At 37.0% G+C, this 16,212-nt stretch overlaps 1 protein-coding gene and 1 non-coding gene across 3 annotated transcripts in view; both read right to left on the bottom strand.

Annotated features, from left to right (window-relative positions):
• The window catches only part of Nedd9 (neural precursor cell expressed, developmentally down-regulated gene 9), a 116,880-nt gene that overhangs the window by 71,632 nt on the left and 29,036 nt on the right, over positions 1-16,212 (bottom strand).
• Positions 6,644-6,778, bottom strand: Mir3766 (microRNA 3766). The gene has a single exon (NR_039460.1). It is a non-coding gene; the product is annotated as a microRNA 3766 (primary transcript).

Here is a 16,212-nt window from a genome sequence, read left to right as displayed (position 1 = left end):
AACAAAGATAATACAAATTATGTTAATGCTTGCTATTTGTTTAAGAAATAAAATTAATTTTAAAATAGATATATATATAAAATTACTTCTTGGAAATTATGTTTATCTATAAAACAAATTTTTGTCTCTCTCTCTCTCTCTCTCTCTCTCTCTCTCTCTCTCTCTCTCTCGAGAACAAAGATAATACAAATTATGTTAATGCTTGGGAACTTACTTAAGAAATAAAATTAATTTTAAAACAGATATATATGTATATATATATATATATATAAAATTACTTCTTGGAAATTATGTTTATCTATAAAACAGAGATGCAAGACGTTATTTTCCCTTAACAAAATACACGGTTTAATTTAAAAATTAATTCGAAGATTGAAATAACCCATTTCTAAGAAAATGTATCTCTCAAAGAACAAATTTTTGTCTCTCTCTCTCTCTCTCTCTCTCTCTCTCTCTCTCTCTCTCTAGAGAACAAAAATAATACAAATGATTAAATTATGTTAATACTTGCGAACTTGTTTAAGAAATAAAATTAATTTTAAAACAGATCTATATATATATATATATAAAATTACTTCTTGGAAATTATTATTTATCTATAAAACAGAGACGCAAGACGTTATTTTCCCTCGATAAAGTACAACAGTTCAATTTAAAAAATTAATTCGAGATACGAAGAGAGGAAGAGATTGAAGTAACCCACTTGTGAGAAAATATCTCTCTCTCTCTCTCTCTCGGCCAATTTGAATCGAGTCGACTTGAAGCACTTGGTACAAGGTGGCGAAAGCGGGGGGAGGGAGGAAGAAGTGTGCGTTCGCGCGCAGAGTTGTAATTGAATATGCAAGCGATTAGATCGAGGCGTTACATTTCTTAACAGAGGTTCGCAGACGTTTCAGAGAGGAGCGATCGAATATTGAAATTATCGTGCTCGTTACGACGAACCGACCAACCGAGATATCATCGTGTCGTTAAATTATCGGGATTGGGCGGCTTAGGAAGAGAATAACAATCGTAACCCCTTTTCTCTTTCCCGATCCTCGCTGAGAAACGCTCTCGAGGCGCCAATGTATGACGCGATAAAACACGCCGTTGAATAACAATAATCAATTCCTCGAGATGCGTTAACAATTGCCACACGATTAATTCATCCATTACGATTCCATATTTTGTCCGATTATTATTATTATTATTATATACTCGTAACACGTGTGTTCGTGGATCGATTTATATTAATAAATGTTATATTTATGATATATCGATGTTATATTAATAAAAAAAAGGAGAGGAGAAAAGGAAAAAAAAAGTTTGGAAAAGGGTCGAAGAATATATTGAATTCGTGAACGAGGCAGTTTCATAGACAAAGGGTAATGTAATCGGGCAAACGAATTGCAAATGAACGTCAACGAAGTAAATAAAATAAAGTGGAGCGAGGATTATTCTTTTCTTTTCTTTTTTTTTTTTCGTTGTTTTTCGATCGCGACCCAGAAAGGAAACTTTTCCTCGAGCGAGGATGGAAAGAGATCAATTTATTCGTTTCGCGCCCTTCGACCCTTCGACGTAGCCTCCAGTTTCCTGGAATTCTGGAAAACTGGTACGCTTGCGACATTCTATCTTTTCTCTTCTTTTTCTTCTTTTTCTTCTTCTTCTTCTCTCTTTTTCCATCCGATCCTCTCGTTGCAGTTGGAGGATCGTTAACGGCGGTGTCGTTAACCGCAATTATGCTCGTGTGCTCGTTATCTGGACGATAAACGAGAATTTATACCCGTAGCGGCCAGAGGATAGGTGGCTAAGTTTTCTTTCTAACCGTTTAATAACGTTCCAGTTTCGTTTCGAAACGCGACAAAGCAAATTAAACGCGATAAAATCTATACTTATTAGGCCCATTGTTCCCACCATTTTCCAACATCTCGTTTCTTTCAACTCGATTTTCCAATATGCTCGATCTTACAAGTAGAAAACTTTTATATTTTGGTGTTTCGTTGTATCGTGTCTTCAATATATTCGAAGTTCTTCTCATATTGAATTGACAATTCGAGACGATTTTCGAATATGCTCGATCAATTTCTTACAAGTAGAAAACTTTTACATTTTGGTCTTTCGTTGTATCGTGTCTTCGACATATTCGAAGTTTCATATTGAATTGACAATTCGAGACGATTTTCGAATATGCTCGATCAATTTCTTACAAGTAGAAAACTTTTATATTTTCGTTGTATCTTCTACGTGTAAAGAAATATAAAGAGAATACGTGCACCATCTTCGTCCATCGATAAATGAAAATTAACGTGTCTTCGACATATTCGAAGTTCCTCTCATATTGAATTGACAATTCGAAATGATTTTCGAATTAAATAATTTAGCATATATGAATCAAATTCAATATTATTAAATTCTGGATATTCATATGATCAATATCATTGATGACCAATTAATTCAATTGAAAAGAATGGATTTACAATTTCGTCAATTAAGTATAAAATTTTTAATGAAGGAAAACAAATGATTAATAAAATAATAATTGGTATTACTGTTCAAATAATTTCAATATTATGATTTTTTAATAAAAATAAGTTTGAGAATTTAAAAGTAAGTCTAAAATGATATAAATAGTCAATGTTGAAATTATAATAATAATTATTATAACTATATTATGAAATAAAATTAAATTATCAGCATAATATGAATTTGATTCTTGAAATATAAATATAAATGTTCGATCAATTTCTTACAAGTAGAAAACTTTTATATTTTGGTCTTTCGTTATATCGTGTCTTCGACATATTCGAAGTTCCATATTGAATTAACAATTCGAGATGATTTTCGAATTCTATAATTTATATATAACTTTCTATAATTTTCTATAATTTAGCCATCTTCGTCCATCGATAGATAAAAATTAACGTGTCTCCGACGTATTCGAAGTTTCTCTCATATTGAATTGACAATTCCAGACGATTTTTGAATACGTTCGACCAATTTCTTACAAGTAGAAAACTTTTATATTTTCGTTGTATCTTCTACGTGGAAAGAAAGAAGGAAAATTTAGTCGTTTCGTGCAATATTTTACAAAGCCAACGTGCATCCTGGTCGCGACGAAAACACCTTGTCCGATGTCTTTCGCTGTTATTCCTCTTTTTACGCGTCTCGCGCTTCGATCCCAATCTTCACCACCGCTTTCCCTCCCCCGCAAGTAATTTCCAAGTCGCTCGATGGACGAAAAATCGAGCCGATCCTCGCTCGAGCCGATCATTAACACGGAACCGAAAAACTTTGGAAACGATGTTCCTATTGGCAGGATCGTCGAGCTCGGGTTAAGTCCGATCGCGAACGTCCAACGTCACGTTACGTTGTTCCACGAGATTAGGATTGAATAGATTGGGAAACGAAATGCTTCGAAGGGTCGTCGTTCGAATACGAACTGTTGGGAAGCGTGAAAATTCTACGCGTATTCGGATGAATTAAAGAAGAAGTAAAAATAAACGTAGCTTACTCGACGATGTATCGTTCCACGCTTCGTGAGATATGATAAAAAAGATCAATCGTAAATAAGTATCGCTCGAATCCAAGTACTAACGGTTCGAAACGTCGGCGTTGCGAGTAATTAATTACAATTACGAATCTTTCGATTCCAAAACGGAAATTTCTAGGATTTGACCGAGGATAAAGATGCATCGCGATGCAGGCTCGCGTGCGCCCGCAGCTATCCTCGCGAGAGCTGTTGTGAAACAGAAAAGGGGGGTTGTCGTCGAGAACGTGAAGGCTTTCAGGACGAATGGATAATCGGGAGTCCTTGCTATCCCCTCCCCTCGAGGAAAATAAAAGAACCATGGCCCTCTCCGAGGAGGAGTGCCTTTTCGTGCCCACTCTTCTTCAAACGAGGGGAGGAGAAAGGAGGGTGCCATCAACAAAGAGAGAAAATTATCGATATTTCGCCCTCTTCTAATAAAATTAACGTCCATTTCTCGATAGTTTGCCGAATTTTTCTTCTTATTCTTCGTGTATTTCTTTCGTCTATTCTCTGTTGTTACTTCAAAAAACGGATTTGAAAACAGAGAGATATACACGAGAATTAATCCTGCCTTCGTAATCCACTTCACAGAGGCAGCTAATCCCTCCTCCCGCCATATTTGACGCAAATCCCTGACACTTGGCTCCCCGAACAATGTCTTTATAATTAAACCACGTTATTCCACGTTATTTTACCTTGCGAATCTTGCTCGCTAAACAATTTCGTTCATCCAAAGTTAAATATCGACGACACAAACGCGATGAAAAGAGATACATCCCCTTTCACCAGAGACAGAAATAGAGATAGAGAGAGATAGATAAATAGATAGATAGATAGATAGATAGATAGAGAGAGAGAGAGAGAGACAGACAGACAGACAGACAGACAAAGAGAAAAAGAAAGATAAATAGATAGATAGAGAAATAGATAGAGATAGAGATAGATAGATAGATAGATAGATAGATAGATAGAGAGAGAGAGAGAGAGAGAGAGAGAGAGAGAGAGAGAGATAAATAGATAGATAGACAGATAGAGAAAGAGATATATATATATAGAGAGAGAAATAAATAGATAGATAGATAGATAGATAGATAGATAAATAGATAGATAGATAGAAATAGAGAGAGAGATAAATAGAGAGAGAGAGGGTTAATTACATAAATTTTTTAAAAACGAAAAATAAAATTGCGCGGCGATTAAAAGTTGGCCACTGTTAATGAACCACGAAACGTTTTTTTCGGCATTCCCATTCAATCCGCCGCCCCATTAATTTTCCCTCCTAATTACGCGGCCACGGCCGTCCTCCTCGTAATTACCGTACAAATTCGAGGGATTGAATCGGTGGAAAAGGGATATTCAACGTGGGGAGGGTGACACGGTTCTTCCTTTCTTTTCTTTTCTTTTTTTTTTTTTAAGACGCGTGGAAGGAAGGGAGAAGGGAGGGAGAAGGTGCGTGCGGTTGCACGCGTGGTCGCGGGGAACGGCAGAGCAAGAGTCGCGCTAAAATTGCCGATCATTAAGAGCATCCGGTCTCTGAAACTCCGGGCTCCAGACCAGTTTCTCCGGCTCGAATCAATTTGCAGAAGGCATCGGGCGTCGCTACTTTTCACCGGTGACCGAGGACCGAGGAGATGTACTCGCCTCGAATTATTTCCAGTTAAGAGTAAAAGAGAGCTACGTCTCAATTTTCAAGGATATCGTTGATATCTTGGAGGAAATTAGAATATCGTTATTTGAAAGTTTTGTCCAATGTTTGTTCGAGTAATGGAAATATATTCTGATTGCAATGGTCGATTCATTTTCAAAACCGTCCAAGATCGAATATTCGAGAAGTATCAATAAATAATCTTATCGAGTTATTTTATTATATATTCAATTATTATATCAGTCAATTCTCAATTTTCAAGGATTTCGCTGATCCTTGGAGGAAATTAGAATATCGTTATTTGAAAATTTTGTCCAATGTTTTGTTCGAGTAATGGAAATATATTCTGATTGCAATGGTCGATTCATGGTGACGTCATTTTTAAAATCGTCCAAGATCGAATATTCGAGAAGCGTCAATAATAATCGTATCGGGTTATTTTATTATATATTCAATTATTATATCAATTCTCAATTTTCAAGGATTTCGCTGATCCTTGGAGGAAATTAGAATATCCTTATTTAAAAATTTTGTCCAATGTTTGTTCGAGTAATGGAAATATATTCTGATTGCAATGGTCGATTCATGGTGACGTCATTTTCCAAACCGTCGTATAGGTAATCGTATCGAGTGATTTTATTATATATTCAATTATTATATCAGTCAATTCTCAAATTTCAAGGATATCGCCGATCCTTGGAGGAAATTCGATCAGTTATAAATAGATTTTTAGAATGTTGTTATTTAAAAATTTTGTCGAATGTTTCTTCAAATAATAAAATATTTTAGTCTCAATAGTCGATTCATGGTGATGTCATTTTCAAAACCGTCTAGAATCGAGTTACATCCAATCGACTCTCTTGCATAATTTTCTTGCATATCGATCCTTAAAGGAAATTTATTCAGATGTTGAAACAGTTAAAAAACGCAAGTTGTTATTTACAAAATTTATATAAAATTTATTCCGATTTCTAGAATATTGTTATTTGAAAATTTTGTTTTTATTTGAATGTTTCTTCGAATAGTAAAAAATTCTGGTCGATTCATGAAGACATCATTTTCAAAACTGTCTAGAATCGAGTTATTTCCAATCGATTCTCAATTTTCTTGCATATCATTGATTTTTAAGGAGGAAATTTGTCCAGATATTAAAATAGTTAAAATTGTTATTTAGAAAGCTTATATAAAATTTATTTTAATTTCTAGAATATTATTATTTCAAAATTTTGTTAAATATTTCTTCGAATAACAAAAAATTCTGGTTGCAATGATGATGTCATTTTTAAAACCATGTTGTGTATTTAATGTCGAATACAGAGACTCGAGAAAGAGATGCATTCATAATCGTATCGAATTATTTCCAATCTTTCAATTTTCTTACATATTATTGATCCTTGGAGAAAATTTATCCAGATTAGCTTCGATAAAAATACAATTGTTATTATTCGAAGCTTGCAAAATTCATCCTGACTTTTAAAATATAGCGATTATTATCCAATAAAATCTAATTCACGATTTCGTCATTTTCAAAACCACCTACTGTCATTACTTTTCGAATATCGACTAGAAAAAGATCGATTTCGATGAAAAATTGTTATCGACGAAAATTCCATTATCAAATATTCGAACAAAATTTTTCAGAATCATTTTCGAGTAGAAAAAGCTCGACTATTTCGAGATAGTAAATCCCGATGGCCCGATTTTGCACGCATTTCAAGTTCTTCTCCTCGAATCGTTCCCAGATGTTACCCCCGATTCTATCTCCTAGGGAAAGGGGAAAGTACGTGGAAAATTTTGGTCAGCACGTGTTACGACGTGAATTTCCTCGACGAAGAATAATGCAGAGAAAGCAACGTGTACACGATTTCATACATACCGTGTATCCCGCGTGCATTCACGCGCGTTTCGACGTGAACAGACAACTCAAGTTCTCCAAAGTTTTTGCGACCACGTGCCACGTGCACTCCAAATGTTCCCGTTCAACCAACCAGCGCTACGTGCCTCCTTCTATCTTCTACGTTTCCGTTTCTGTCCCCGGTTTGCACAGATATTATCGCAACAATCCCTCGAACCACTACATAACTGTACAACCTCCTCAATCTTTTTCCAAAGAAAGAAAAGAATTACTTTAAACTCTCCCTTTTCCATCTCTCTCTATCTTTATAGAGGAAGAAGCGAAAGAATCTTAAACCTTAGCCACTCAAATTCCATCAATTTCAACTCGATTTCAAATCGAGTTGAAAATACGCAATCTCTCTCTCTCTTTATCCAATAAGAGGGCTCTTGACCGAGCAGTCGGTCGGTGGACGACGACGCAGAAGGGGCTTAACAAGTTAGAACCTCTCGTGGGAAGCAATTTCCCAATAATTGTGCGCGATTCGTCGTTATTCTTCGTGGAAGGTTTCCGACCGTTTAAGGTCGGGCGAGCTTTGAGGAAGGACAGAGAGAGGGAGAGAGAGAGAGGGAGAGAGAGACTTCTGTCCGAGAGAGCACCAAAGACCACCTACGCTCGTCTCGCGTTACGTGCATTGTCGCGTAGGACGATTGTTCCTTGCCCATTCCGGTCTCTATCCTCGTGAGAAGGGAGATGACTCCCCTCTGCTCCGAGGGAAAGAAAAAAGAACAGGCAGGATGCAATGGAGGCTGGCGGAGGACCAACCAAGGACAATAACCAAGCCCGCGAATTTTTCTCTTTAGTCACAGACTGATCGAAAATGGACGCGCTTCGCTCGTCAGAAGTCGTTATTATTCGGGTTATTGTGTTACTTAGTTTTTTTTATCCGTATTTTTCGATCGTTATTGGTATTCTTTCTCGATATAATTGCGCGAATTATCGATTTCAAAAATATTGAAATCGATGAAGACATATAAGATTGATTGCATATATGAATTATCAGAAGACAGGCACGATGCAATTTTTTTTCGAACATTTTCTGCTATTTAATTCTGTCTTTTTTTTTTTATTGAACAATGTAAATTATCGATTTCAGAAATATTTTGATTCGTTGAAATCGATGAAGACATATAAAATTGATTGAATATATGAATTACTAGAAGACACGCACGATGCAATCTTTTTTCGAACATTTTCTGCTATTTAATTCTGTCTTTTTTTTTTTTATTGAACAATGTAAATTATCGATTTCAAAAATATTTCGACTCGTTAAAATCGATATGTACGATTTTTTGCTATTGAATTCTGTCTTTTTTTTATTGAACAACGCAAATTATTGATTTCAAAAATATTTCGATTCGTTGAAATCGACGAAGATATAATATACGATTGATTGCAATCAAACATATATGAATTACCAGAAGACAGGCACGATGCAATCTTTTTTCGAACATTTTCTGCTATTTAATTCTATTTTTTTTTTTTTTTTATTGAACAATGCAAATTATCGATTTCAAAAATATTTCGACTCGTTGAAATCAACATATATAATTTTTTTGCTATTGAATTCTGTCTTTTTTTTTTATTAAATAACATAAATTATTGATTTCAAAAATATTTGGATTCGTTGAAATCAACATATACGATTGATTGCAATCTTTTTTCGAAGATTTTCTGCTATTGATTCTTTTCGATTCTTTTAGACTCATTCAAAGAAAACACACGCGATTGAATTCTGTCTTTTTTCTTAACATTGCAATTAAACACAAATTACTAGCTTGAAAGATATTTATAATTCCTTGGATCGATAAAGACATGCACAATGCAATCTTTTTTCGAAGATTTTCTGCTATTGAATTCTTTTTTTTTATTAAACAAATTATCGACTTCAAAAATATTTCGACTCGACGATTGATTGCAATCAAACATACATGAATTACTAGTTCGACGAACGATACAACATCTTTTTTCGAAGATTTTCTGCTATTGATTCTTTTCAATTCTTTTAGACTCGTTCAAAGAAGACACACGATTGAATTCTGTCTTTTTTCTTAACATTGTAATTAAACACAAATTACTAGCTTGAAAGATATTTATAACTTCTTAACACGTACGATGGAATCTTTTTTCGAAGATTTTCTGTTATTGAATTTTATCTCTTTTTTTATTAAACAACGCGAATTATCGACTTTAAGAATATTTAATTCTTTTAGACTTCTTTAATTCGTTCGAGGAAGATTGATCGCAATTAACACGTTGACTGCCAACAAAATCTCCTTCAGCGTATTCAGTTAAGTACTGATGTTTTAGTAATGCGAGTCGCCAGTGGTCTGTCGCATCGTTACATTGCTGAGATCCTCTACACAAACAGTTTGAATGTTTGCCGAGTGGTTAAAATTTCTGCCCCAATTCGTTCCAATGTTGAAAAGAAAAATGTTGTCGTATAACGATTTTTTGTCCAAATTGTTCCGACCAACCTCATCTTTGTATAGAATGCTTTCAAGTTTTACGTTGTAAATAATTTTTTTAATAAACCATCTTTGTACTATTTTTATAACAATAGTTTCGTTACACCCAAATACCTACAAAGATTTCAAGTAGTCAAATTCTTTGGACTCCATCGACGAAGACACCCACGATACGATTTTTTTTCTGTTATTGAATTCTATCTTTTTTTTTTTATTAAACAACGCTTGGACTCGTTCAAAGAAGATACACGATTGATCGCGAATTATCGAGTTGAAAAATATTTATATTATCTTTTGATCCACGAAGACACGAGTAATTATCGATGGAATATTTTTTCGAAGAATTATCCAGAATTATCCCATCTCTCCTTCCGTCTCTTTTACAATTAAAATTACCGGAAAGGACAAGGTTCACCTTTTCCAAATTTATTAAATTCTACGTACAATTTTCAAGTCGATCGTCTTTAACAATACCATCGAATCGTTCCTCAAATTATCCAAGGGCAAACATTGCTCCAACGCATAAACATTGCAACGCACGAGTCGTTAAAATGGGGAATCCTTTCGGCCGTGGCCCGTAATGGATGGGTTTGGGAACGGATGCTCGGCGAGGCCCGTAGCGTATCGCGACAATGGCCGCTGGCGGAACGCCGTCATTTCACCGCGAAAATCGCGCACCGTTACATCGAACATCACCCTTTCAATAAACATCACAATTTGCAATCGCGCTGCGGAGCGAAACGTGTGATCAATCGCGAGATGGATAGCCTCGTCTAATCGCGCACCTCTCTTATTTGCCGTGCATGCCACGTTCTTCCACGCCTTTTCCTAACTGCTCCATTCTTAATTCGCCAGTGGAACGCGAGAGGAACGTTGAAATATGTATATATATGGTATAGCAAACGTGATACGGAACAATGAAATGTTTCCCAATGAAAGCTTACTAACGTAAACAATTCCTATATATATTTATATATACGTTCAATGATACAAAGTGGCACGAACGTTTCAATTTAAGGAACACGTGTTTTTCAGAAGTGAAGTGGATTTGAAGAGACGGAGGGGGAAAAGAAAATATTACGTTCTATATCCCTTGTTTCGGATATTTATATAAACGTAAATAATTCCGTCGTTGTTCGGCCGAGTGAGAGAGAGAGAGAGAGAGACACGATTCTCGCGGTGTTAAAAGGGTCGCATTCTGACAACATACTTGACCGAGCGTGGCCGAGTATCGCGTTACAAGGAGGAATGCAGGAGAGAGAGAGAGAGGGGAAGAACAGGAGAAAAAGAAAACGGATGAAAGGAGAGAAGATGCTCCCGATGAGGATAATAAAAAGTCGATGGTAACCACTCGAAATCAATACTCGATGCAACTCGTACACGTACTCGTCGCTCGTGTGCGTGCGCGTGTGTGCGTGCGGCTGTGTTGTGTCGTCACGGTATCGATCGCCACGCTTCTTTCGGCTCGACAGCCCAAGTGGCTAACCACTCGGTCCCCGCGATTTTCTTCCAATCGAATTCTTCCCCTCTCGAAAATTATTATTATCGAGAAAAAAAGACAAACGGGAAGACAATTTTTTCCACGGAAAATTTCTGCCTCTCTGAGAAATTCTAATCAAGTGGGCTGCTTTTTCAAATCGAACTAAACTTCTCGGCCCTCGGAACTTCTCCGATTTCAAAGCGAGCGAGCGAGAGAGAGAGAGAAAGAGAGAGAGAGAAAGATTGCTGCCTCGTCCTTCTCCGATTTTCAAGCAGAGGCATAATCGTGTGTAAACAACGGACGAGGGCTGGCGCTACTGGGTTTCGTTCCTGCACTTGCCGTGACTCTCCCCTCCTCTTTTTTTTTCCTTCACTTTCCTTCTTTCTCTAGAAGCGGCCAAGTGCTCGTGGGAATCGAGGAGAGGGGGAGTTACACCTCTGACTCTTCCCCTTCGAAACGAAGGGAGGGGAGTTACAGATAGCGAAACTGAGACGCGACTACTCTTTTTGTCGCTTCTTTTTCGTTAGGAAAGGGAGTTAATTGGGCTAGCGTGCCATAATCGAACGTCTCGCGCAGTAGCTTTTCTAGTCGACGTGTCTGAAGGACGAGGTTGAAGAAAATATTTTATTTGAACTTTCTTTATTCCTTTTTCTTTCTTTATTAAGATCCAATTTGCTGTTTGAATATTTTTAGAATATTTCGTTTAAAAGGAGCAGAGAACTTTTAATTATTTTTGCATACCATTCGAAGGGATCGAATAACCGCAGACACTTACGCGTTCTTAAATGAAATTTTATCGGATATCAAGACCCAATCAGCTCTTTCTCTATTTCCATTTAATCGACGATTAACCCAAACACCCCTCAACGTTCGATTTCTGCGTAACAGAGCGTGCAATTAATCCGATAAATAACACCGTTACATTAATAATATCGGGGCCAATTTCCACGTATCAATGTTTACGCGATGTTAACAAAGTTTCGGCTCGCTCGCGCGTAAAATGGTGAATTCGGTCGAAATCGATATCGTTATTATCGCGCGTATCGTATCGCGGCGAGATCCGAGTCGGAATTCGGGGCAAGTTTCTAGCGACGCGGGGCAGGAGAAGAGTATCCACGAGCCGGATCTCCCTCGATAGGACTTCCGGTTAACCGCCCTCCCACCTTCCGGCGAGGAGACCGATCACTCGTGAAATCGAAGGGTGCCCACCAACGTAATTCGATAGAATCCCGGATCGACCACTTTTCATCTCCCCCCCCTCTCTCTCTCTCTTTATCGATCCACCGACAATCTTTTCTTTATTTTACCATCGTTTTCGAATAACGAGATCTGCTCGCGAAAAATACGAGTACGAATTTATTCAAAGAGCAAATCGGATATTTAATGAGAATAAAATTTATTTTAAAAAACTCTCAAGAGAATCTGCGGTTATTCGAAAGTTTTTGAAATGTAAAAAAAAATATGGAAATAATTTCGAGTTGGAAAGTTAGATAAAACGTCTAAAAGTTTTTAAACGAAACTCGAAGATATCGAAAAAAAAGTCTTATATTACAGAAATAGTTGTATTCGTTCGTTCCTTCCTTCCTTTCGTTTAAAATTAAAATCCTCCGATCCGCGTTACTTCTAAGAAATTACAATTAATCATTGTATTCTTTCTCCGCGGTCGTCCGGATCGTAAACAACGGAGAAGTAAAATTTACCTCGATGTAAAAAATCATCCTTTTTATATGTAAAACGTAACGATATAAATTTCACGGAGATTATACCCGTATTCCCGAGAAAGTATTTAGAAACCGCGAGAAACCGCGCAAGTATCGAGGGAGCGCAAGATCGAGAGATTAAATTGCAAGCAATTTAGCGCTCTTTCTCGTATTATTGTGTATAAAATTGGCAGGGGAAATTACAATTACAGAGGGGAGGAGGAAGGAAAATTTTTTTGATTTCACCGCGTATACACAATTCACCGCACATCCTGTTAATAACAAAACCTCGAGAAAGAGAGAGAGAGAGAGAAAAAAACACCTCGAAGCAATTTATTTCACTTGACGATCTTATAAGATATTGTAACGGTACCTTCGTTTTATGCCCGTTCGAAGATTAAAATCAGAATTTTCTTCATTACCCTCCTGCCATTCCCTGGCCATTGACCGCTCGTTGAAAAACGTAGAAACCGTTTAAAAAGATTTACTCATTCGATTCGCAACACAATTACATCCTTCCTCTCGACTATCGTCGACAATTGACGATACCCCTCTTCTTCCCTCCTCATTCAACCTCCACCCTTTTAACGACCATTTAATAAATTAAGTTTCCAAATTTTCTTAAAACGACCATTTAATAAATTAAGTTTCCAAATTTTCTTAAAACTGTATTACCTGCGTGTGATAAATTCGTCGAAAACCGACTTTACCTTTTCCCGCGCTTTTGCCACCCGCTTGCAAACCCGCGTTACACGTGTTCTAATTCGAAGCCGACTCGCGACTCGGGACGAGCAAACGCTACACGGATGGACGCAAGAAATTACCCGAGGCTCTCCCTCGTATGGTAATCGTCGAAACCGGCGCGCCTCGAGTCGAACAAGTCGTAAAATCTCCTTCGAGACTCTTTCACCGCGCGTCTCGCGCACGCGCAACCGCACCGATCGCTCTCCTCCGCCCTCTCCCCCCCCTCCCCCTCCTCCTCCTCGTTCGGCGAACAATTTATCGCGCGCCGCGCTACCACGTAACCAGCTACTTTTCAACCTGCGCAACCTGGATACTGGATCAGCTCGAGTTTATTTATACGGGGCCGAATTCTGTGGGAACGTTAACGTATCTCTTTTATCAATGTTTTTAATCGGTGTTTTTCGTTTTTTCGATCTGGGAAGAATAGAGAGAGAGGTGGAAATGTTAGGGTGATAGGGTTAGGTTGAGTTATCGAGAAAGGAAAGGAAAAGAAGAGGAAGTTGTTTAAAATTGAATTCGCAATTGGAGACTTAAATTTCAAAGGTGTATTTTTCTTCGAGTCGTAAAAATTGACGCGATAGAGAGTGAAAAATTTTCAGGGAAGGGTGAGTATTTAAACGTGTATGATGAGGTTGTCAGTTTTCTTTTTCTTTTTTTACGAAGGAAAAACAGGGAATTAGATATATTTAGTTTATTTAGTTAGATATTTCAATCTCGTACTCTCTCTTTCCGTTTGTTTAAAACGGAACCTGTTTACCTGTTAGCAGCCGGTGAGAGTGAATTGGATGGAATTTAGTTTAATTAAATCGAATGGAATTAAGGAAGCGACGCGACGAGTCGAGCTCTCCGTTTCCTCCGTTTTATTGAACCTCGTCGTAGATATCCTTGCGAATATAATTTATCACGATGCACATACTCGTGTATGTATTCAAAAATTTTCAAAAATATTCCCTTTCCTCTCTTGAACGAATTATAAAACATTTCGAAAAATATTCCTCCTCTTCCTTCTCTTGAACGAATTATAAAATTTTATATCGATTTCGATCGATTCGAGCAGCTCTCCAATTCCGTTTCCTTCGTTTTACTAAACTTCGTAAATATTCTTGTAAATATAATTTATTACGATGCACATACGTATCGATGCACATCGTATTGAAAAATTTTCAAAAATATTTTTCCCCTTCCTTCTCTTGAACGAATTATAATCGATTTCGATCGATTCGAGTAGCTCTCCAATTCCTTTGTTTTACTGAAACTCGCCGTAGATATCTTTGTAAATATAATTTATTACAATGCGTATATAATGAGTATTCAAAAGTTTTCAAAAATATTCTTCCCCCTTCTTCTCTTGAACGAATTATAAAATTTTATATCGATTTCGATCGCGTACGAGTATTCAAAAATTTAAAAAAAAAAATTCTTCCTCTTCCTTCTCTTGAACGAATTATAAAATTTTATATCGATTTCGATCGAGTCGAGCAGCTCTCCAACTCCGTTTCCTCCGTTTTACTAAACCTCGCCATAGATATTCTTGCAAATATAATTTATCACGATGCGTATACAACGAGTATTCAAAAATTTTCAAAAATATTCCCTTTCTTCTCTTGAACGAATTATAAAATTATATCGATTTCGATCGAGTCGAGCAACTCCTCTGTTTTTTGAACCTCGCCGTAGATATCCTTGCAAATATAATTTATCATGATGTACATACTATTAAAAAATTTTCAAAAATATTCTTCCCCTTTCTTCTCTTAAACAAATTACAAAACATTTCAAAAAAATATTCCTCCCCTTCCTTCTCTTGAACTTAATTATAAAATTATATCGATTCGAGGAAAAATTGGAAGCTCGCGAAAATCGGCAAACCGATTCAGATCTCGTATCTCCCGTTTCATTAAAGAGAAATCGGCAAGCGAGGCGATAAGAGTCGATTTACGGAGCATGACTCACAAACACACATCCGAGAATCACAATCCCTCCCTCCCCTCTCCTTCGTATTTTTCATTGCATAACTTTCTCTCCCCCCCTCCCTGCTTCGTTCAAAATAAATCACGGCTAAAAATAAATCTGACGAAGGCGCATTCCATTTCCACGCCGCAGCTAGTAGATCCTTTTTTCTGCATCCGTGGAAAAATCGATGCAAAAGAGGGGGGAGGAGAAAAAAATTCGATCCTGTCTAGACAACCGCCCCCTTATTAATATTCATCTCACTCGCGGCGCGTTCTCGCGCTCACGATCCGATCGATCGAATTCTTTTTCTCGTTCTGGGCTAACCCAACTCGAATATCAATGAGATCGGTATCGATAAGGGAACAGGGAAGACGCGAGGTGAAATCGAGCTCCGTTTCGTGTATTATGCTATGGAAACGCGACATCGTGGTGCCTGGACGTGGACGTGGGCCTGAAAACTGGAGGAATGCCTTCGAGGAATATCGTCGAAGAGGGGAAAAGGGGGGATTTCGCGCGTGTGAATGGAAAAGAAATATACTTTTCTCTATTTACTTGTAGAGGTTTGAGGTTCGAGAATCTTTGAGGAAATAAATGTGAGATATATGTACAAGCTTCCATTCTTAAATATTAAATATATGATTGTGTAATTGTAGGCGTTGATATGAATGAAGAACAAAAGTTCCATATTTTTTTTTCAAATAGAAAATCTGCTCGAAAGTTTTATTCTTGAATATTAAATATGATATTAAAAATAATATTTTATAATTATTGTAATAGAATTGTAATAGAATTGAGATCCTCGATGATGTTTGTAAAGAAA

Source organism: Apis mellifera, linkage group LG1, assembly GCF_003254395.2.
Source record: "Apis mellifera strain DH4 linkage group LG1, Amel_HAv3.1, whole genome shotgun sequence".
NCBI classification, from domain to species: Eukaryota; Metazoa; Arthropoda; class Insecta; order Hymenoptera; family Apidae; genus Apis; species Apis mellifera.
The sequence above is the reverse complement of the archived record's forward strand: the minus strand, read 5'-3'. Positions and strand labels throughout refer to the sequence as shown.